The sequence below is a fragment of the Balaenoptera borealis genome (assembly GCF_965194805.1).
Source record: "Balaenoptera borealis genome assembly, chromosome: 19".
Lineage (NCBI taxonomy): Eukaryota > Metazoa > Chordata > Mammalia > Artiodactyla > Balaenopteridae > Balaenoptera > Balaenoptera borealis.
The window spans coordinates 14,576,258-14,598,153 of NC_138878.1; the positions used below are offsets into that span (position 1 = coordinate 14,576,258).

The 21,896-nt window shown below is 37.7% G+C and overlaps 1 long non-coding RNA gene across 1 annotated transcript in view; it reads left to right on the forward strand.

The window, feature by feature from the left end:
- LOC309617560 overlaps window positions 1-21,896 on the forward strand; it is a 164,291-nt gene that overhangs the window by 54,908 nt on the left and 87,487 nt on the right. The window contains exon 2 of the long non-coding RNA XR_014238038.1: window positions 13,331-13,406. This is a non-coding gene — a long non-coding RNA (uncharacterized lncRNA). The remainder of the gene's footprint in view (window positions 1-13,330; window positions 13,407-21,896) is intronic.

A 21,896-nucleotide genomic window follows, 5' to 3' on the forward strand; every position in this document is an offset into this window, starting at 1 on the left:
GATCTCTTCAAATATTTTATCAGGATCTTTCTATCTCTCTTCTCCCCCTGGGACCTCTGTTATGTGAATGTTGGTGCATTTAATGTTGTCCCATAGGTCTCTTATACTGTTGTTATTTCTTTTCGTTCTTTTTTTCTTTATTCTGTTTTGCAGCTGTGATTTCCACGATTCTGTCTTCCAGCTCACTTATCTATTCTTCTGCCTCAGTCATTCTGCTATTGATTCATTCTAAAGTATTTTTCACAACAGTTGTTGTGAATTGTTCATCTCTGTTTGTTTGTTCTTTAAATCTTCTAGCCTTTTGTTAAACATCTCTTGTAATTCTCGATCTGTGCCTACGTTCTTTTTCCAAGATCTTGGATCATCTTTACTATCATTACTCTGAACTCTTTTTCAGGTAGGTTGCCTATTTCCACTTCATTTAGTTGTTCTAGTGGGTTTTTATCTTGTTCCTTCGTCTGGAATATATTTCTCTGCTGTCTCATTTTGTCTCACTTTCTGTGTTGTGGTCTCCTTTCCACTGGCTCTTGGATCATCTCCCCTCTTGCTTTTGGTGTCTGCCCTCTGCTGGGTCAGGTAGTCCTGAGGCTTGTGAAGGCTTCCTGGTGGGAGGGACTGATGCCTGCCCACTTGTGGATAGAAATGGTGTTGTCCCTCTGGTGGGCAGGCCTGTGTCACGGGGTGTGTTTAGAGGTGGCTGTGAACTCCGTATGGCTTTAGGCACCCTGCCTGCTGGTGGGTGGGGCTGTGTTCCTATCCTGCTGGTTGTTTGGCCTGAGGCATTCTAGCACTGGAGTCTGTAGGCTCTTTGGTCTGGCAACATCTTGATGCCAAAATGATGACCTCTGTGAGAGCTCACACTGATCAATATTCTCTGGGGCCTCTGCCACCAGTGTTCTTGCCCCCACAGTAAGCCATGGCTGACCTCTGCCTCCCCAGGAGACCCTTCAAGATTCATAGGGAAGTCCAGCCCTGGCTCCTATGGAATTATTGGTTTGTGCTGAGTCCCAGTGTACATGAAACCTTGTGTGTGCCCTCCAAGAGTGGAGTCCCTGTTTTCCCCAGTCCTGTGGAGCTTCTGCACTCAAGCCCTACTGGCCTTCAAATCCAATTGCTCTGCGGGTTCCTCCTCTCCATGCCAGATCCTCATGCTGAGGCCTGATGTGGGGCTCAGGACTCTCTCTTGTGGGATAATCTCTGCAATATAATTATTTCCTCGTTTGTGGGTCACCCACCTGGTGGTTTTAGGATTGATTATGTTGTGAAAGAACCCCTCTTACTCTCTCCCTGTGGCTTCTTTTTTGTCTTTGAATGTAAAATATGTTTTTTGGTAGGTTCCAGTCTTTTTTTTTTTTTTTTAATTTATTTATGGCTGTGTTGGGTCTTCGTTGCTGCGCGTGGGCTTTCTCTAGTTGCAGCGAGCAGGGGCTACTCTTCGTTGCAGTGCACGGGCTTCTCATTGCGATGGCTTCTCTTGTTGCAGAGCACGGGCTCTAGGTGTGCGGGCTTCAGTAGTTGTGGCACACGGGCTCAGTAGTTGTGGCTCGTGGGCTCCAGAGCACAGGCTCAGTAGTTGTGGCTCATGGGCTTAGTTGCTTCTCAGCATGTGGGATCTTCCCAGACCAGGGCTTGAACCCGTGTCCCCTGCATTGGCAAGCAGATTCTTAACCACTGTGCCACCAGGGAAGTCCAGTTCCAGTCTTTTTTGTTGATGGCTATTCAGCAGTTAGTTGTGATTTTGGTGTTTTTGTGGGAGGAGGTGAGCTCAAATCCTTCTGTTCAACCATGTCTTCTGGAATTGAGGGGCTCCTTTTAGTTTGGACACTTTCTGCCTCTTTCCTCAGTGTGTGCTGGCCGTTATCCCCTTGAGTGGTGCAGACATGCACGATGTACATAGTGGTGCGTGATAAAATGGATTGTTTTAATACTGACATAGTACTGTAATTTTGTGAATGTCTTATAATTTCAGGGAATAGTTTAAATAGAATTTCAGCTTTGGGTGCTAGTGGTGAAGTTTAGGGCTTCTTCCTTGAGTCTTAGGGAAGTGTGTCGTTCTCCTTTTTTGGTTTACAAGACCAGGGTAATGTGTTATATTACAAAGTCTCTTCATTTTGGGGACTTGTTTTCAATAATGCTAGTTACTGGCATTAGCACTAAAATTGAAAGAAAGTATAAAATAGATGCAGGTTGTCCGATGCTGATGAACAAGTGTACGGGGCGCGCAGGTACAGTGGCCCCTGTGCACACCTGGGACAGCAGGGGCAGTGCTTGACACCTGCTCATGGGTCTTGTAGCGGTGGCCTGTGCCTACTCCTGGAGCCCATGATGGTGGCAGCAAGTCACACCTGCCCCCGGTGCTGCTTTGGGTGGTATTGTTGCCTGAGAATGCTCACAGGGAAAGAAGCTCTTATGGTGGTCTCTCCTCTCCTCATGTGCCCCACAGTAATGGTGCCTTGCCTCTCTGGTGGGTACACCCTCAGTTGCCACAGTCCAGCCTCTTCAGGCTGTCTCTGTGCAGCCATCTCCAGTCCTCTCTGTGCACTGGGATAGGACCCAGCCCCTAACCCTACCGACAGACGAGTCTGTCAGGCTGGGGAGTGCAGGGCAGTGGTGCTGACCTTCTGTGCAGGTTACTCTCCATTTTTCCTTCCACAAACCAGTTGCTGCACTCTACTTCTAGGCTCCAAAGCACCCCTCCGTCCAGGTTGATCTTCCCACAGATTAGGAGACTTCCCTGGGTGCGGGAACCATTCCTCCTTCACAGCTCCCTCCCTGGGGTGCAGGCCCTGTCCCAGTTCCTTCTTTTTCTTTTTCCTCTTGTTGTATCCAGTTATGTGGAGGTTTTCTTGCCTTTTTGGAAGTCTGAGGTCTTCCTTCAGTGTTCTGTAGATGTTCTGTGTGAACTGTTCCACTTGTAGATGTATTTTTTAAAATTAATTAATTTATTTATTTATTTATTTTTGGCTGTGTTGGGTCTTCATTGCTGCACACAGGCTTTCTGTAGTTGTGGTGAGCGGAGGCTACTCTTCGTTGTGGTGCACGAGCTTCTCATTGCAGTGACTTCTCTTGTTGCAGAACACGGGCTCTAGGTGCCCAGGCTTCAGTAGTTGTGGCTCATGGGCTCTAGAGTGCAGGCTCAGTAGTTGTGGCGCACGGGCTTAGTTGCTCCGCGGCATGTGGGATCTTCCCGGACCAGGGATCGAACCCGTGTCCCCGGCATTGGCAGGCAGAGTCTGATCCACTGCGCCACCAGGGAAGCCCTGTAGGTGTATTTTTAATGTTTTTGTGGGAGAATGTGAGCTCCATGTCCTACTGCTTTGCCATCTTGATCCTCTCCCACCCCCACAATTCTTTTTGAGACATGTTCTTCTCTCCACACTTGAATTACAGATACTCGGGTGTGCATCACATTCTTGTGGGACTATGCCTTTTATATTTCTGAAAGTCACCTTTTTCCTCCCATAGAGATGATTTGCAGGGCACCTCTTCAGTTCTTCCAGAGGTCTTAACAAAAAGTCTAATAGCCATGCCCTTGATTTGCTCTTTACTTGATACCCTGGGTTTGGTCTTCTCCCTGAAGCTGTTTCTTAATGGCTACAGCTTTTATTGGATAAGAAAGTTTTATTTTCCAATCCTGAAATGTCTGGGCAATTTGTAGTCTCTTTAATTCTGCTTGCAAACAGACCACTTTTTTTCTGAAGTAATCTCTTTCTTGTATAATCTGACCAGGTACAGCTAGAAACAAACATTTTGTACATTTAACATTTTCCCTCAAATTCTACTCCCCCAACCTTTTATTAGCTCCCCCAAGTTTATTAAATAATTTTTTGTCAGATAATCCCATGCAACATTTTTACAAAATGTTTTGGCATTACATGAGTCATTATTTTCCTAGTCTTCCTTAATGATTTCCTTGCCGTTTTTACAGCGTCTTATTACAGTTTCCTCACTACCTGCTTCCTGGTTCCAAATCTACTCTTATATATTTTAGGTTTTTACTACTGGAGCACCCCACTTATATCTTAACCATCTTCTATATCTGTTCACTTTTGCCACAATAATGTCCCTGATTCAGTGGCTTAAAACAAAAATAATTTATTTCTTCTCAGACATCTTGGGAGGAGTTGATAGGCTTAGCTTGGCTCCAAACTGGAATTTGAGTAAAGATCAGGTTTTCTTCCTTGGACCACCAGTATAGTCAGGGCATATTCTTAGGATGATGGTAGAAGCATGGGAAAGTTAAACTGAACAAGCACATTTTAAGTCTTTGTATGCAGTATAGCTACTAACATCTCAAGGCCAAAAAGAGTCCTATGACTGAGCCCAAAGGCAAAGTTCAGGGAGGTACTCTGCCTCTAGTGGAAGGAAGAGCAGTCACATGACAAAGGATGTAGACACTGGAAGGGGTGAAGAACTAGGGTCAGTAATACAGTGTACCAAATAATTTAAACACTAATCGAAAGAAATATGTGAATGCTATATTAAGATCATATAAAGTCATTTAAAAATATTGTTGTTAGTTATAAACAGTGACATTTCTTGACAAAATACTTAATTCACCTGGAAGCTAAAATAATTCTAAATAGGTATGTACCTAATAACATAGCCTCAAAATATAGAACACAAAAATTTATAAGACAGAAGGAGAAATATGGAAATTCATTATCACAGTGGGAGATTTTTTTTTTTTTTTCTTTACAGTGGGAGATTTTAACACACCATTCTCAATGACTTTTAGAATATGCAGACAAAAATTAATAGAAGGAAAATTTGAACAACTCAGTTAACAAACTTCATTTATTTATCTTGTATGTAAAACTTCAGAATGCGTATGACAGCTACATAATACCCATTATTAAATATTTTTTTATTGAAGTATAGTTGATTCACAATGTTTTATTAGTTTCAGGTATATAGCAAAGTGACTCAGATATATATAGATATATATTCTTTTTCAGATACTTTTCTATCATAGGTTATTACAAGATACTGAATATTAGTTTCCTGTGCTGTACAGTAGGTCCTTGTTGTTTATCTATTTTATGTATAGTAGTGTCTATCTGTTAATTCCAAACTCGTAATTTATCCCTCTCCCTCCCTTTCCCCTTTGGTAACCATAAGTTTGTTTTCTATTTCTGTGAGTCTATTTCTGTTTTGTAAATAAGTTCATTTGTATTTTTTTTAGATTCTACATATAAGTGATATCATATGATATTTGTATTCCTCTGTCTGACTTATAATACCCATTATTTTTAAGTGCACACAGAATAATTTGTAGTCCTGCCACACAGATATTATCAAAAAATGTCAAAATATTGAAACAGTACAGTATTTTCTCAGATCACTATGGAATTAGACTAGAAAAGAATATCATAAAGGTAATTAGAAAAGTCTCATATATTTGGAGATTTTAAAATATACTGTTAAATATCCCATGTCTCAAGGGGAAAAAATCACAATGGAAAAATAGAGAATATTTTAAAATAAATAATAATGAAAATATTACATATCAAAACTTGCAAGAGTATAGCTAAAGCATTCTTAGAGGGAAAATTTTGGCTTTAGATGCATATATTAGAAAAGAAGAAAAACTGAAAACTCATGATCTAAGTATCCATCTGAAGAAGGTAAAAACAAGAACAAATTAAAACCAAAAGAAGCTAGAAGAAAAAAAATAATGAACAAACATTCAACAAATCAACAAAGGCAAAAGTTGTTTCTTGATATAATTAAAATTGATGTTTATTCCCAGGCAAGACTCATCATAAACTCATCGTTTTTTTTGAAAAAGGCATAACTAACCAAATTCAGGAATTAAAAAATGAGGAACCTTACTATATATCCTAATTCACTATTTGGCAACCTATAGTAATATTAACAGTGTTCTGCTTGTGACATCACTTTTCATTGCATAAGTAATCTATAATGCTCATGTGTATAATTTAGAAAAAAAGATACCAAAATAAAATATAGTCCACCACTTAGGAAAAAGTGTTTTCAATCCTAGATGCACATTGGAATCACCTAGAATGCATAATTTAAATATCAGCACCTGGGCCCCTTAGAGGACCAATTAAATCAGAATTTCTAATTGTGTCCCTACATCAGTTTATTTTTTAAATTCCCCTGTTGATTTTAATATGCAGTCACATTTGTGAACAACTGATATAGAAAATGATAACATTTTGATGTTTTCCTTTCAGTCTTTTTGCTTACATAGACATACACTATGGAATTTTTATATAAATAGGTTCTTACTAAGCATGCAACTTTGAAACCTTTTAAAGTTTAAAATCTATATCATTTAGATTTACCAACATGTCATAAATTTCTTTCCATACCAGTGAATATATTTCTACCACTGCATTTTTAATAGTTACATAGTATTCCATTATATGGATTTATTATCACTTATGTAACTAAGCCACAATTATTGGGCACTTAAATATTCAATAGTATAAACACAGTGCTAAGAGAATATCCTTATAAAAGTACTTTTCACACATCTATAAAAAGCACTCATTAAAAAATCATTTATTCAAATACTTTCGTACCAGTATAATGCAAATAGTTTGTGACAGTTGGTAACTAAATTTTCATCTTAGATGCTCACCCAGGCATCATGTAGGTTATTTACGTTGAAAGAGATGTAGCAATATCTTTATCTAACTATATCATCCGTAACCCAGTGCCTGATATACAGGAGGCACACAAAAATATTTGTTGAACAAGTTGAATAAATTTAATTGCTTGGAATTACCTTGAATTCCTAGAGTATGTGGACCGGTCACATTCAAAAGAAAGATAACTTGGGAGCAAATCCAGTATGCAATGCCAAACTTGGAATCTGTGACCTAAAATCTTTTACTTTCTAATTAATAATTAAGAAACAAAATAGTTATTGAGATCTTTGCTTAGTTAGCCATGACACTTTAAATATGGCCATTTCAGCATGTACATTTTAAGCTACCATTTATTGAATGTTTTATATCCATTATCTTATTAAATCTTCCCAACCACCCTGTATAGTGAATACTATTATGACCTTCATTTGAAAGGCGAGGTTCAGAGAGTTGAGATGATATGCTTAAGGTCACAGAACCAGCAAAATTCAGAACGAGGAATTCATCTCTGGTTTGTCTGGCAGGAAAAAAAAGTACTCTTCTTTTTAACCACTGTACCTCCTAGGTATTTTGGCTTTCTGATGTGTTGGAGTATAATAATTTTTGGTGTTGCAATAAAAAATAACGTCCTTACAACACTAATACGTGATGACGGAGAAATGTTAGAAAATTCAGATAAGCAAAAAGAATACAAATTATACCTAAACTAATTCTGTTATCCTTTGGGGGAGCAGTACTTTTTATCAATCTGAAAGAAATACTTCATACTTCTGAAATTATTACATTCCCCATCATTCATTTTTGTTCACTGTCTATACTCTTACTTTGAAATTTGGGTACTTGACATGCATGGAAGAAGCAGGACAGCATATATATTTTAAACTGACCATTGGCTATTTCTTCCCCAAGCATTCATTCATTGATAATTCAATCATAGATTTTTATTACACTCCTGTTTTGTTCCATACATTCTGCTACCTTTTGAGAATACAACAGTGATCAAAAACAGACATGTTCCCTGCTCTCATGGAGCTCTCAGTGGATATGAAGTGTGTGACATGAATTAAAAATGACATAAATAAAAGTAAACCTGCAACTGTAATAAGCACTATGCAAGAGAAGGATGTGAGTTTGTAAGAAGAGAATTTGACCTAGTCAGAAAAGGCTTTCTTGATGAAATAAGTAAGCTGATATTTGAAGGAAAGGTAAAGTCAGGAAGGAGGAGCCTTCCAAGGAAAGGTAATAATATTTGCAAAGTCCTGAGATAAAGGAGACCTGGAAAATGAGGGATATAGAAAGAAAACTGGCATGGCTAAGGATACAGAAAGCAGCTGGAGACTGTTATATAAGATGTGGCTGGAGAGGAAGGTAGGACCTTCTAAGCTATGCAGAAGTCCTGAGGCAGGATCATACCTGGTATACTGAAGGATCAGCAAGGATTCCAGCATGGCTAGGGTAGTGTAAACAAGAATGGTAGAAAATGAGACTAGAGAGTCAACAAGGTGCCACATAGTCTTGTAATGCTGCTCAATAGCAGTTTCTGCAGTGATAGAAATGTTCTGTATCTGCTGTCCACTGATAGCCACTATTCACTTGAAATTGAGCACTCAAAATATAGCTAGTACAATTGAGGAACTCAGTGCTTAGTTTAATTTAATTTTAATTTTAATAGCCTCTAGCTGCAATTGTGTCCAGTATAGTGGCTGTTGAACACTGGAAGTGTGGCTAATGTAGCTGGAGAACTTAATTTTAAATTAAATTAAATTAAATTAAATTAAATTGAAATAGTCATGTATGGCTTCCATATTGTATAGTGCAGCTAAAGCCTTCTGGCCTTTGGCTCTTACTCTGAAATAAATTTAAATTGCCAGAGGCCTATAGCCAAATTTGTATTTTGTTTTACTTTTAAGCAAAGTAATGAAGTTTTCTTTTTTGATAGGATAAATGAGAAGTGAAGGTATATGAAAACCTAAAGAAATACATCATTTCCTTGACTCTCATTTTAAATTGATATCTTGAGATGTATTGTACCTCAGAAGGTGAAATGTACGAAATTAGAGCATATCTAACTTTTTCTTTCCTGCCTCAGCTTAAATGTCTCATTTTCATTAAAGCCATCCCTGACCCCCGCCGATGAGGTAGGTCCTCCCAGTTAACATTCTCACAGAGCACTGCTCTTCCTCTTCATATCTTGCCATATGTTAATCTATGTAGATATTTATATAACTATTTAATATCTTTACCACAACCCCTAACCACATATAAGATTATTATTTAGGGCAGGAACCGTGTCTTACTCACACTGATTCCACAGCACATAGAATCATAGTAGGCCGTTAATGAATATTTGATAACTGAATAAATGAATAAAGAAATGGATAACTATTCAGCAGTCTCTTCTCTACTAAACTGATCCATCTGCTTATTTATCCATACTATCACCCCCCACCTCTGGCCGTGTAGTGTTAGGGACTCCCCTTAACTGTTTATTCATTCCATTTGCTTAAAACTATCAGTAAGTGTAAGTCTCAATACTATCCTAATCCATTAAGCAGTCTTTATTGAGAGACCTTTTCCTACCCAATAATAAGGAATTTAACCATCTTAGAGTAAGACCCAAAAGAATTTGTAAAAAGGTAGCTTGGTGACCTCTGTAGCTCAGAACTGAATTACTCTACAGTAATAACCCACTGTCTGTCCCTCAGCTTTCATATAAGTGATAAGAGTCTACTTTATTTTAAATGAATTGCCCATTTTGAGACAGAGTAGTAATGTATATGACGAATGGCATTTTGCTTAGCTAGCTTTACACAATTCCATTATCGTTAGGTTACTTAAGGATGTATATGCCCTTATGTTGAGTTTGTCTTTGGGATTCAGTCTTACCAAGAACCCTCAGTTCTAGTTCTGCAGCACCTGACACTGACTTTCAGTTACTTTGGTCCACAGTGGGACTGTTTTCTCTACTATATAAGAGAGTTGGAGGACTGTCGGAACATCTTAGTATAACTTCTGAATTGTACTAAGAAATAGAAACTTACCACTGAGCTCATGAAACATACAGTGATACTTAGGCCTGAAGTGAGCATCCTGTGACCTGGGTTTCACTCTTAGCCTGCCTCTAACTCAGTGTGTCACCTTCAATGTACTTAATCACGCTGTTCTTTAACCTAGAACCTGCAAAGAGAATCTGTCCTAATCCCTACCTTTCACAGTGATATTAGAAATAATAAAATAATTCACCTCTGTGGAGCACACTAAAATCCTACAAAACCAATTCTACGCAAAGATTGTTAAATGTGTATGTATAGGATTGCTGGTGTTTCGAGCCAGGAAAAACAGTAGCACCTACTCAGGTCACCACCACAGGAGGCCTCTTAAAAACAGGTTGACTCAACTATGTGATGGCTTATGATTTTTATTGATACATAGTTCTCTTTTACTGCCAAAAGAAAAACTGTGAGTCTGGAAGGAAGAATTAAAAGTAGTAGCTTCTTAGGAAATTAGTGCTGCAATGAACTATGTCAGTTTGTTCTTTAAGCAGGTCTGGCAATTACCTTGGAATTCTAGGCTTTCATATTTTTTCCAAGTGTTTTTCTTTATGCTTCATCATTCCTGATGAAAGAAATGAAATAGTTAAGAGAAAAGCTACAGGTTGTTCTGAAAAGACACCAAGTTTCTCAGAGAAGTGGTTATCTTTGGTGGTGCTCTGACCGACAGTGCTCAGAGCTATACTGGTCCAGTGAGTAAAGCATGGCTTTTTTGAGTCATAATACACTGTACCTTTTCTATTCCCATTGCTGCTTCCAGGATTTCTTATCTCCTGCCCTGGCAAATCATAACACACACACACACACACACACGCACACACACACACACACACACACACACCCCATCCCTGTCCAGTGCACCCAGTGGTGGGGGGAGGGGGCAAAAAAGACAAAGTCATTTATATAATGTGTCTCCCTGCTGAGCCCTTAATGGCCGAAGCTTTTGTTCTGCATTCAGTGGCTGCCATGTGATGGGCAGGAAGCTGCAGTCTCCCTTTGTTCCATGGCCTTATTCAGCAATTTAGATCCATCATAAAAATCAAATATGCATGTTGCAATGGCCTTGCCTACAGCAGCTTCAATTTTCACCTTTCTTTAATTTGAACTCCACAGGGGAAAAAAGAGGAGAAAGGGAGAATGGGGGGGGGGGGGCGGAATTGTTCTGTGTTTTTGCTTAGTGGACTGTGAAAATAGGCAGTAATGAAAAAATATATTTTTAATCTCATAGATGCATCCCATTCAAAACAGCACATACCACCAAACCAGACTGGTAGAATCCCTTCTGAAAATGCCCTCAAACCATACCAGTTAGCTAAGGCTCCAAAACTGGATGTGAAATGATGGGAAAAGAGAAAAGCATGAGAGTATTACAAAAGAGTAGAAACAGGCAGACTGTCTTTCAGGCTTGAGGAGTCATCCTTTTCAGAGAGGTGACACTACACCACTTCTAATTATGGCCAAAAAGAATGTTTTATGTTCAGCTGACAGTCATGAGTTTCTTTTGTAAAAGAAATGATTTGGGGAAAGGGTTCATAGAGGGAGTGAGAAAGAGATTACATTTAAAGATATATTTCCTCTCCAAATAAAAATGAACACATTGACAGAGATGTTTTTGTCCACTTATTGATTTGCACACTATATTTAAAAATTTCCCAGAACTTCAAAGGATGTGCTCCCTGGGGTTCAAATAAATTTGCATCAGCAGCTTTGATATTGATTATTCAGAAAAATACAGAAACCCTTTACCTATTTCATTATTAGACTTAAGCAGTGGCTTTACAGAGGGGTTCGTGCCCTAATATAAACAATATGGCCAATATTTATTCGATTTATTAAAAAAATGAAAGATCTGAAGAACTGTGCCTCTTTATGCCTGGTTTCACTTACAATATAGATTTTGAAGGCTCAAGCTAAAGTTGAAGCCGACCAGTTTGAAGATTCTTTGCCTGTTCTTATAAATAGAGCTTTTTTAGGGTAATTCCAGGGAGATTTGCTGGAGGCAACATTACACAGACACTGAACATAATATAGCATGGATGCACACTAAAACAGTGATGTTGGGGATCATTCAAGGTTGAAAAGCCTTTGATTGTCTTGAGTGGAGCTTCTTCTGGAAGAGGTACTGAATGAGTCTGGGATCAAAACCAATTTCACAAGTTTGATCCAGTTGTAATATGGAAATCTACCAGATTCTGCTATGACTAATTAGAGATGTGTAAAGAGGGTTTCTCTTTCCCAACATTATTGATTTTCCTTTCAAACCCCCTAGTTTCACAGAGAAAACCTCTGGCATTTAAAAGTGTTCAATTTACTACAGTTCACTGATGCATGTAATCTTTGCTAACTGCATCCCATTTTCTCTGAACTTGGTTTTTCAGGCCCTCTTATGTTCTGGGTGTGTTTTAGATTTACTTTAGGTTTTGAGTGAAATCAAAGATGCACCCAGGACACATGAGCACTGAGAGGATAAATTTAATACTGAATTTTTTTTTAGTTGTAATTTTTCCCTTCCCTCCATTGGAAATATGGGGAATTATCCATGCCCATAAAAAAGTGTAATTTTAAAAAGTGGATTCTACACAATTTAAGCTTACGTATGAGTCAAGGGATTTATGTCTTCAATCTTATCTGTCCTGGAAAAAGTGAAAAAGTTAAGATGGCTAATAGTACTTGGAATTTAAAACATTGGAGAAAATCTGTGATTGAATAGCATAACTCAGGCAAAAGCTATGGCTCTATGCCACCTCAACTCCTCTCTCCCCACCCCATCTTTTAACACTGCCCCATATCTTTTAGAATACTGTGAACAGATATCATACCCTGTAACTTTTCATTGAAGTCCGGGTCATATGCTGGCATTTTATGTTTTCAACTTCTCTCATGAGGAAAGATGCTAGATAGATGTATCAGATGATAAACATTGCATATTGGAGAGTGAAGCCTTTTCTCTTTGAATTTAAGATAATTTAATATATAAGGTATATCTTTAATTGAACATTTTCCTCTCTTTCATATGGGAACTTTTTTTGGTCCTTAGCTCTCTCTCCTTAAGAAATAAATTGTAGAAGGCACAGAGGTAAAAATTGTTTGACTATTTTCTTGACCAGTCTTCCTTTTCAGGGCACCTGGTTTACATTTCAGTCATTCCAACTACGAACATTATTCTTACCTATGCTTTACACATAAATGTTAAATTTCTTTTCCCTCAAGATTTGAGAGTACTCAGAGTGCCTCTTTCCCCTCGGTATTAAATCCATGTTGAACTAATGACAAGTCTCAATATATACAGTCTGTGTGTATATATATATATATATATAGAGAGAGAGAGAGAGAGAGAGAGAGAGAGAGATTTTATATATATAGCCTGTATATAGAGCCTGTCTCTATATATACAGTCATGTAGAAGTTGAGGGTACAGCCTCCAGAATTATACATTCTCTGTTCCAATTCTTTTCCATCCTTGACCAGCTCTATGACCTTGGGAAATTTAGGCCTTAGTGTCTTCATTTGTAAAATGAGTATACGAAGATAATAGCACCTGATTCATAGGATGGTGAGAATTAAAAGAGATTCTGTAAAATGTTGTTTCAGGTTGGGTTCCTAGGGAAGCAAACTCTCAGGTCAAACTTAACATTCAGGATGTTTATTATTTATTAGGAAGTGCATTTTGGATCAACACCTGTGGGAAATGAGCTGTACTGCATCCCAACAAAGACCTCAGCCAACCCCACAGGTAAGTTTTTTCAGTGAGAGCTGACAGTTGAGGGCTGTCTTCTTTTAGGACTCCCATCAACTGGTGAAATAAGTCCTTCATTCCTGAGGGGGATCTGGGTGGCATGTTACAATGTCTACCAGAAGTATTTAGTAAGCGTTCAAGAAATATTAGTTATATAGTAGTAACAGTGTATATTTACCTATTAGACCATTCTTATTTTTCATGATCCCAAACAGTTGCTCCCATTATATATTTTAATTACAAGAGGCAGTATAATGTTGTGGGAAGAGCACAGCTCTGGGACTGGACTTCTGGGTTTGAGTCCCATTTCCCCAACTCTTTGAATAGTGCCAGGCATGTGATATACTCTCTTGTGCTTATTGTTATTGCTATTTTCTTTCTTCTCTTAAGTTAGACATGTAGGTACTTTGGAATCAGAGAATTCTTGGTAAAAAACCCAGCTCTATCACTTACCAGCTCTTTTGATCATGGGCATGTTATTTAATGTGATACTCAGTTTTCACATCTATAAAATAGAAATAATGATGTCCTTCATAGAACACACCAAGAATATGAAGGAATTATGAGCCTGTGTTTTAGTTCCTTATCTGAAATATGGGAATATCTTACCCTTGGGATATTGTGAAGATTATGTGAGCTCATATATGGAAAGCATGTAGAATGATGCCTGACACGAGGTACACATTCAGTTAAGTGTTAGCTATACGACAATTGTATAAAGCCCTCTACATAGTGCCTTGCATATGATAAGCACTCGGATATTATTTTTGAAGTCTGTCAAGGATGTTTTCTTTCTTCTCTCCTTTTAGCCTTTATTTCCTATTTCATCTGGCCTGCTGTTCCTTTCTTTTTGATTATTCCTTTCCTCTTCCCTCACTTCCTTCAGGTTTTTGGATGTGATATGTGGGTCAACATTAAACCATATCCTCTAACAACTTTAAAAAAGTTAATTTTTTTTGGTTCTTGAGACAATAAAGCTGATGAGTGATTAAGCATTATCTTCAGGTACAGGAAGGCTCTTGTTACAGAAAGGATGGTTGCCCGTTCTTGTGCATCTTCAGGACAGAAAAAGAGAAATATACTTAAATGTTGCATAAATACAATATGGATAACCAAAGAGAATGATAGAATCTCCAACCCTAAGAGAGGCTAGACACAAAGAATATTCTTAATTTACCTAGAATAGCTGTGTACATGTGTTCCCAAAGAAAAGAGAAGATTCTTTGTTTTCCTATGCATAATGAAAAGGTTATTTTTTAAATTTTTAATTTAATTTTTATTTCTTATTGGAGTATAGTTGATTTCCAATGTTGTGTTAGTTACTGGTGTACAGCAAAGTGATTCAGTTATACATATACATATATACATTCTTTTTCAGATTCTTTTCCCATGTAAGTTATTACAGAATACTGAGTAGAGTTCCCTGTGCTATACAGTAGGTCCTTGTAGATGATCTGTTTTATATATAGTCGTGTGTATATGTTAATCCCAAGCTCCTAATTTATCCCTCCCCCCCAACCTTTCCCCTTTGGTAACCATAAGTTTGTTTTTGAAGTCTGTGAGTCTGTTCTGTAAATTCCTTTGTATCATTTTTTAAGATTCCACATATAAGTGATATCATATGTTATTTGTCTTTCTCTGTCTGACTTCACTTAGTATGATAATCTCTAGGTCCATCCATGTTGCTGCAAATGGCATTATTTCATTCTTTTTTTATGGCTGAGTAATATTCTCTTGTATATATTTACCACATCTTCTTTATCCATTACTCTGTAGATGAACATTTAGGTTGCTTTCATGTCTTGGCTATTGTAAACAGCACTGCAGTGAACTTTGGGGTGCATATATCCTTTTGAACCATGTTTTTTTTCCAGACATATGCCCAGGAGTGGGATTGCTGGGTCATATGGTAGCTCTATTTTTAGTTTCTTAAGGAACCTCCATACTGTTCTGCATAGTGGCTGTACCAGTTTACATTTCCACCAACAATGTAGGAGGGTTCCCTTTTCTCCACACCCTCTCAGTACACATGAAATCTTGTGCGCACCCTGGAGTCTCTGTTTTCCCCAGTCCTATGGAGCTCTTGCACTTGAGCCCTACTGGCCTCAAAGGCAAATGCTCTGGGGACTCCTCTTCTCAATGCCAGACCCCCAGGCTGGGTAGCCTCACATGGGTCTCAGAACTCTCAGTCTTGTGGGAGATCCTCTGTGATATAATTATTTTCCAGTTTGTGGGTCGCCCAGCTGGCAGGTATGGGTTTTGATTATATTGTGAAAGCACCGCTCCTACCATCTTGTTGTGGCTTCTTCTTTGTCTTTAGATGTAGAATATGTTTTTATGGTAGGTTCCAGTCTTTTTTTGTCAATGGTTCTTCAGCAGTTAGTTGTGATTTTGGTGTTTTTGTGACAGGAGGTGAGCTCACGTCCTTGTACTCTGCCATCTTGTCTCTCACCCCTTGGGAAGATTCTAATGAATCCCCTTCTAGCCCCATGATCCTCTGATTCTGTTTTTCCCAAACATTTTAACTATAAATATTACCTGCTAGTGTGTACCTCGCTTGGGCTATATTCTTCTCTTGTCATACTGTCCTTCCTGGTTTCATAATAGCTGATGCCCTTTATAAACATGTCAGAAAGGATCTTAGTTTGGCACAGCCATCTGCTATTTCTAACAACTTATAAACGTTTTCTCTTTACAGTAGTGTGTGATAGTAAATAATAAGGTAGCCATAACTTTCTTTTGCACTCCAGCGGAAATAAATAGCCTGAATAAATTCACCTTATTCATACACAGAGTTTTTTTGTTTTTTTGTTTTTAATAGCTACTTTATTTATTTTTATTTATTTTTGGCTGTGTTGGGTCTTCGTTTCATGCGAGGGCTTTCTCTAGTTGCAGCAAACGGGGGCTACTCTTCATCGTGGTGCAGGGGCCGCTCTTCATCGTGGTGCGTGGGCCTTTCACTATCGCGGCCCCTCTCGTTGCGGGGCACAGGCTCCAGACGCGCAGGCTCAGCAGCTGTGGCTCACGGGACCAGTTGCTCCGCGGCATGTGGGATCCTCCCAGACCAGGGCTCGAACCTGTGTTCCCTGCATTAGCAGGCAGATTCTCAACCACTGCACCACCAGGGAAGCCCCCCAGAGTTTTCTTTTTTATTATTATGTTTTAGATTTAAACACTGCCAAGTGTTAACATTTTACATTAAATTGTTATTTTGACAGGAATTTGATAGTATAATTATGGCCTTTATAATCAATCATGTAGAAAATCATCTTAATTAAATAAATGAAAACTTAAGGAAAAGGAACATTTTGCTTGAGTTTATTCCATAGGAATAAGAGGAAGAGTGGCACAAAATAGAAGCAGACATCTGTGGAAATAAAGGAGACAAATCTGCAGTTCTCAATGTCCTAGACTTCTCTTTTGAGGATATTATCATGTAAAGATCTAGGAAATACACAGCTTCAAACATACCCATATATATATATATATATGGGTGTATATATATATATATATATATATATATATATATATATATATATATATATGCTGTATTTTGATGGCAAAGCTATCATCTTCATCATACTTTGAACTACTGTAGCATCTCCTACCCAAGAATCTCAAATTCCCAGAAATTCTATACATAATAGTTATTACACGTTAAAATACATGAATCATAGACCTTTTCTTCATGCAAGTCCCTGGGAGTGTATGAATTATATCTCATTGTTTTTATAACTTTTTCTTTGGGTTCCTCCTGATTATCTCCACTGAAGAGAGACCTGTGCCCTGTTGGTAAGTTTTTTAGAGACTTCATGGCACAGGAATATTCTCAATTATATTTCGTCATTAAGGCGTCATTCCTCAAGAATTTGAGGAGGCTAGATGGATTGTGAATGTGAGTGTGTGTGTGTAACCCACTAGAAGTTTTTTTTTTTTGTATTTTCATATCTCTTGTGCTTGGCATGTAGTTGGTGCTCAATAAATAATAATAGTTGAGTGACTCCATAAAAATATGTTGTTTTTTTACAGTTATTCTTTTGGGATGCTGTATTTTTATTACATCAATGTCCAAAACAGTTCTGGAATTGCCTTCAGAGCCTGCAGTACAGTCTTTTGAATACACTCATCTTTTCATATCAGTTAACATGTACTGACTGCCTATGGGGGGTGTGTGTGTGTGTGTGTGTGTGTGTGTGTGTGTGTGTGTGTGTGTGTTTATTTATTTATTTATTAATTTATTTATCATCATGATTTCACCCATCAGTAGTTCATTTATTTTTAATTATAGCAATTGCCTGCCAATCTTCCATCTGTTAGTAACTGAGTGCTGAAAGGGGACAGTGAAAAATAAGAAATGGTTCCACTCTTCCAAGAGTTATAATTTAGCAATGTATGTACAAATTAAAATGTATGTACAAATTCTATTTGTAGAAGAAGTATCTGAGTGAGTTCCACGGAAGAGATAGCATCTCAGATGGAACTTGATGGATGTGGACAGCAGGCACAGAGAAAATTGTAACCAAGACCCAAAAGCAGAAAAGCATTTGGTTTGGTCAGAGAATGATGAATAGTAGTTAAGCTAGGAAAAAAAACAGGGAGATAGATCTCTGGAGCCAGAATCCCTGGGTAAAAATCTTTGTAGTGAAACATATTATCTGCGTTCTTTGACAGGTGATTTGAACTCTGTGTCTTGGTTCCTCATCTGTAAAATGGGGATAATATTTTTACCTACCTTACAGGGTTGATTTGAAGAATAATATGTGTAACCACCTAGAATAATGCTGGGCACATAGCAAGTACTATGTAAGTGTTAGAAGGTGAGAGAGTGGAGAATCTTCCCTGGAAGCCACTGAAAGTTTTTGAGCAAGAGGGCAAAAAGATAGGAGTTATGCTTTGAGAAGATGATCTTGGTGGTACTGTGCATAATTGATCATCAGAAAGACATTAGTTAAAAGAGAGAGGTCTTGGAAGGAGAAATGAGGGCTTGGACTGGGACATTGACTGAGGGAATGAAAAAGAAAAGATGGATGCAAGAGATATCATAAGGTCCCTAATGACACATGCATACTAACTTCTAAAGCTTTTGAATTGAGAGTATCTTTGTTTTTGAAACAATCAAGAGTCATTTGGAAATAAATCTAGTGACAAAGGTGGGAGATTTTTAGTTATATAACAAAAAAGATGAATTTTAATAGTAGTTAGGTGGATTTTGTCTGTGGCTTCTGAAACTGATACTCAAGGCAATTCCAGAAGAAATTTGCTAGAAAACAAAAAATGTATATAGTACATTTATCAGTGGAATAAATATGTAATTTTCCCCACTGTAAGGGAAAATCCTCACTTGGTTGTATGAATGTTAGTGTACTTATTTTAATCATCAGTAATATTGTACATACTAACTTTTTAATGAAAACATTTAATAAAGTTTAAAAATAAGTCATAATTTATAATGATAATTTCTTGCATACATTCTTATAGAATGAGGATAAAAATACTTAAAGGATAAGGACCATAATTTGGCCTTTTATTCATTTTACTTACCATTTTCTGCTAATATATGTACCTCTTGGATGTTACCACATCTTGTTGATATTCTTTCTTTCTGTTAATATTTGTTTTTATATTCTATTAAAAAAATACCAGCTACTTAAAACAGAAAAAGGAAGGGAGGGTGGCAAGCCAGGATTTGTCAACTTTAGTAACGACGGAAGCTGGAGATGAGACTTCTGTTACACTTGGGTGATCTGAAAGGCTTTGCATAGCTGTTCAAAGATGCATTCTTGTACTGCCATTTTCTATATTCTATTGCAGTCCTGATAACGTTGGGTTTATTAAGGGTCTCTTTACCATATTGTTTGCCTTTGTGTAGTTCACTAAATGTTGTCCTCTGTGCTGATTCTATCAACTTTCTCACTTTACACCTGTCCTGGAATGATGATAAAGGGCCGAAAGTTTCCCTGAAAGAATTTCATATGAAACATTGAACACTATGTTTTACTTAAGACATCCTTTTCAGGTAAATGAACCACAATGCAAGTTTTTAAAGTTAAATTGCTACAAATGTTTCCAAGATAAACATACAACTTATAAATCTTTAAAAATTATCAATTAATGAATACATAATGGGATATACATTTGCACAATAATCCACAAAATACAATGATTAGTAATGAGCAGTCAGTTAGGAAGGGCTCTTGTGACTGGAGACTACACCAAAAGCGGGGTTCTTTTCCACCAGATATGTCCAAGGAACTCGACATCTGTTTTCATTTCCCATAGTGAAAAAAGGTTTGAAACAATGTGTGATATCCTAAAAATGAAACAGAACTCCTTGATGAATTAAGAGCAGAAATCTGGATGGAAGTCATTGTGAACTGTAGTCTCTGCCTCTGGTTGAAAAGAAAAGACAGTAGGAAAATCCTTCAGTCATCAATTTAACCAAAAACGTCAAGACTGCCATTGGAGATACTGGAAGGAACTGGGTTCTCTTTGTCAATTCCAACATAGGACTTTCATATTGATATTTGTTACCTAAGCCTTATTTTGTAAATGAAAACATACAAAAAAATCATTTGGCAGCAAAAATGCCAGTAATTATTTTTGAAACATAGTTGCTTCTCAGCTTAAGGTTAACCATTTGCTACCTGTATCTTCTGCCAAATCCAAACATAATGGGTTTGCCAAGCCCAGTAGTGGGAGATTGAGCGGCAAGAGACAGATTCAGGCTGCTAATTCTTCAGTATAACATCAGGCCAGTGAAACTGGAATGGGATGGAACCCATGATGGGCACGTTCCAAATTCCTAGATAAATCAACAAAGGAAACATATGAATACCCAAGAGTGTGAGATTGAATTCTCAGCCCTGGATGCCATTCCCTCCTTGAGTACTCAGAAAATTCAAAATTAACTCTTGGTTATAAACAAAAAAAATTACCTGCTCTAACCGGCCTGTTTTCATTTGTTAGCTATGGTGTCTTAGTCTGTTTGGGCTGTTAAAACAAAACAGCATATACTAGGTGGCTTATAAACAACAGAAATTTATTTCTCACAGTTCTAGAGACTGGGAAGTCCAAGGTCAAGTTATCAGCAGATTTGGTGTCTGGTGAGAACCTGCTTCTTGGCTCAGATGGCTGTCTTTTCTCGGTCTTCACATGGGCAAGAGGTGTGAGGGATTTTTCTGGGGTTTCCTTTATAAGGGTACTAATCCCATTCATGAGAGCTCTGCCCTCATGACCTAAACATCTCCCAAAGGCCCCAGCTTCTAACACTACCACATTGAGGGAATAGGTTTCAGCATACAAATTTTGGGGGAACACAAATATTCAGTCTCTAGCACATGATGTTATCTTGTAGCTATTCAGGGCAGCAAATTTGTACTAGTCCGAAAAGCAGAAATAAAAACTTCACTTTTTTCAGGGACATTTCTGGCAAATGAAAGCAAGAACTTTACTGTCTGTTGGAAATGGCAATAAAAACTCCAAAACTCTTTGAAATAACACATTTTGTTACTCTTCTACATTCTACTGACTGTCCTTCTTACCAGTGCTTTGAAAGGAATTTGAGCAGTAACTGGGCACACAACCATGCCAAGAATTTAAATTGAGCTGAGGGCCTTCAAGCAAATAAGACTTCTGATAGCAAACAGAATTCCCTGGTTTATAGGTTTTTTAATATAACTAGTTGTTATGCAGAATAACCTCCTGTGGGATATTGATTACTGAAGTATGTGTAAGCACTTGCTACATTGTGAAGCATCACCAAACGTATCTCCTTTAGGATTGTCCCCTTCCCATTGATGGATATAGTGGTCATTCATTCACTCAACAAATGTTTACCAAGTGCATACTATGTGCCAACTACTTTTTATAAGTACTAGAAAAATAGTAATGACTAAAACATAAAATTTTATGCATAAATATGTAAATAAAACAAAAATGCATAACAAAAATGAATTAATAAAGAACTTCAGAAAGTGTTAAGTGCTGTGAAGAGAAAAAAGCAGGCTATTGAAATAGAGTGTGAGGAAGATTGTGAGTTGTGGGCAGGGAACAAGGAGAAACATTTTAAATAGGTTAGTCAGGAGAGGTCAATCTGAGGATCTGATAGCTGAACCAGAGCCATGCGTGTTGAGAAGTCTGCCATAAATTCCAGGTGGAGGGAACAAGCATTGTGAAGACTCTGTGACAGGAACACACTTGGCTTATTCAAGGAATGACAAGAAGGCCAAGTCATATAGTAAGTAAAGATCCTTGGAACTTGTAATCTTATAGCCACAGCATGACAAATGAATGAGAGAAGATAAGAAATGCTAAAATCTCTTTACTTATAAATTTTTATTTTTGCATGTGTCCTTTCATAGTTAAAAAGACAAGATGAACCATTTTAAAGAACAGAATTATCTTGACTGTTTTACCACTTTCCCTTAGTGTCCTTAGAAATCTTTACCTTCGAATACCATGCCTCCATTCCTCCTTCTTTGACTATTC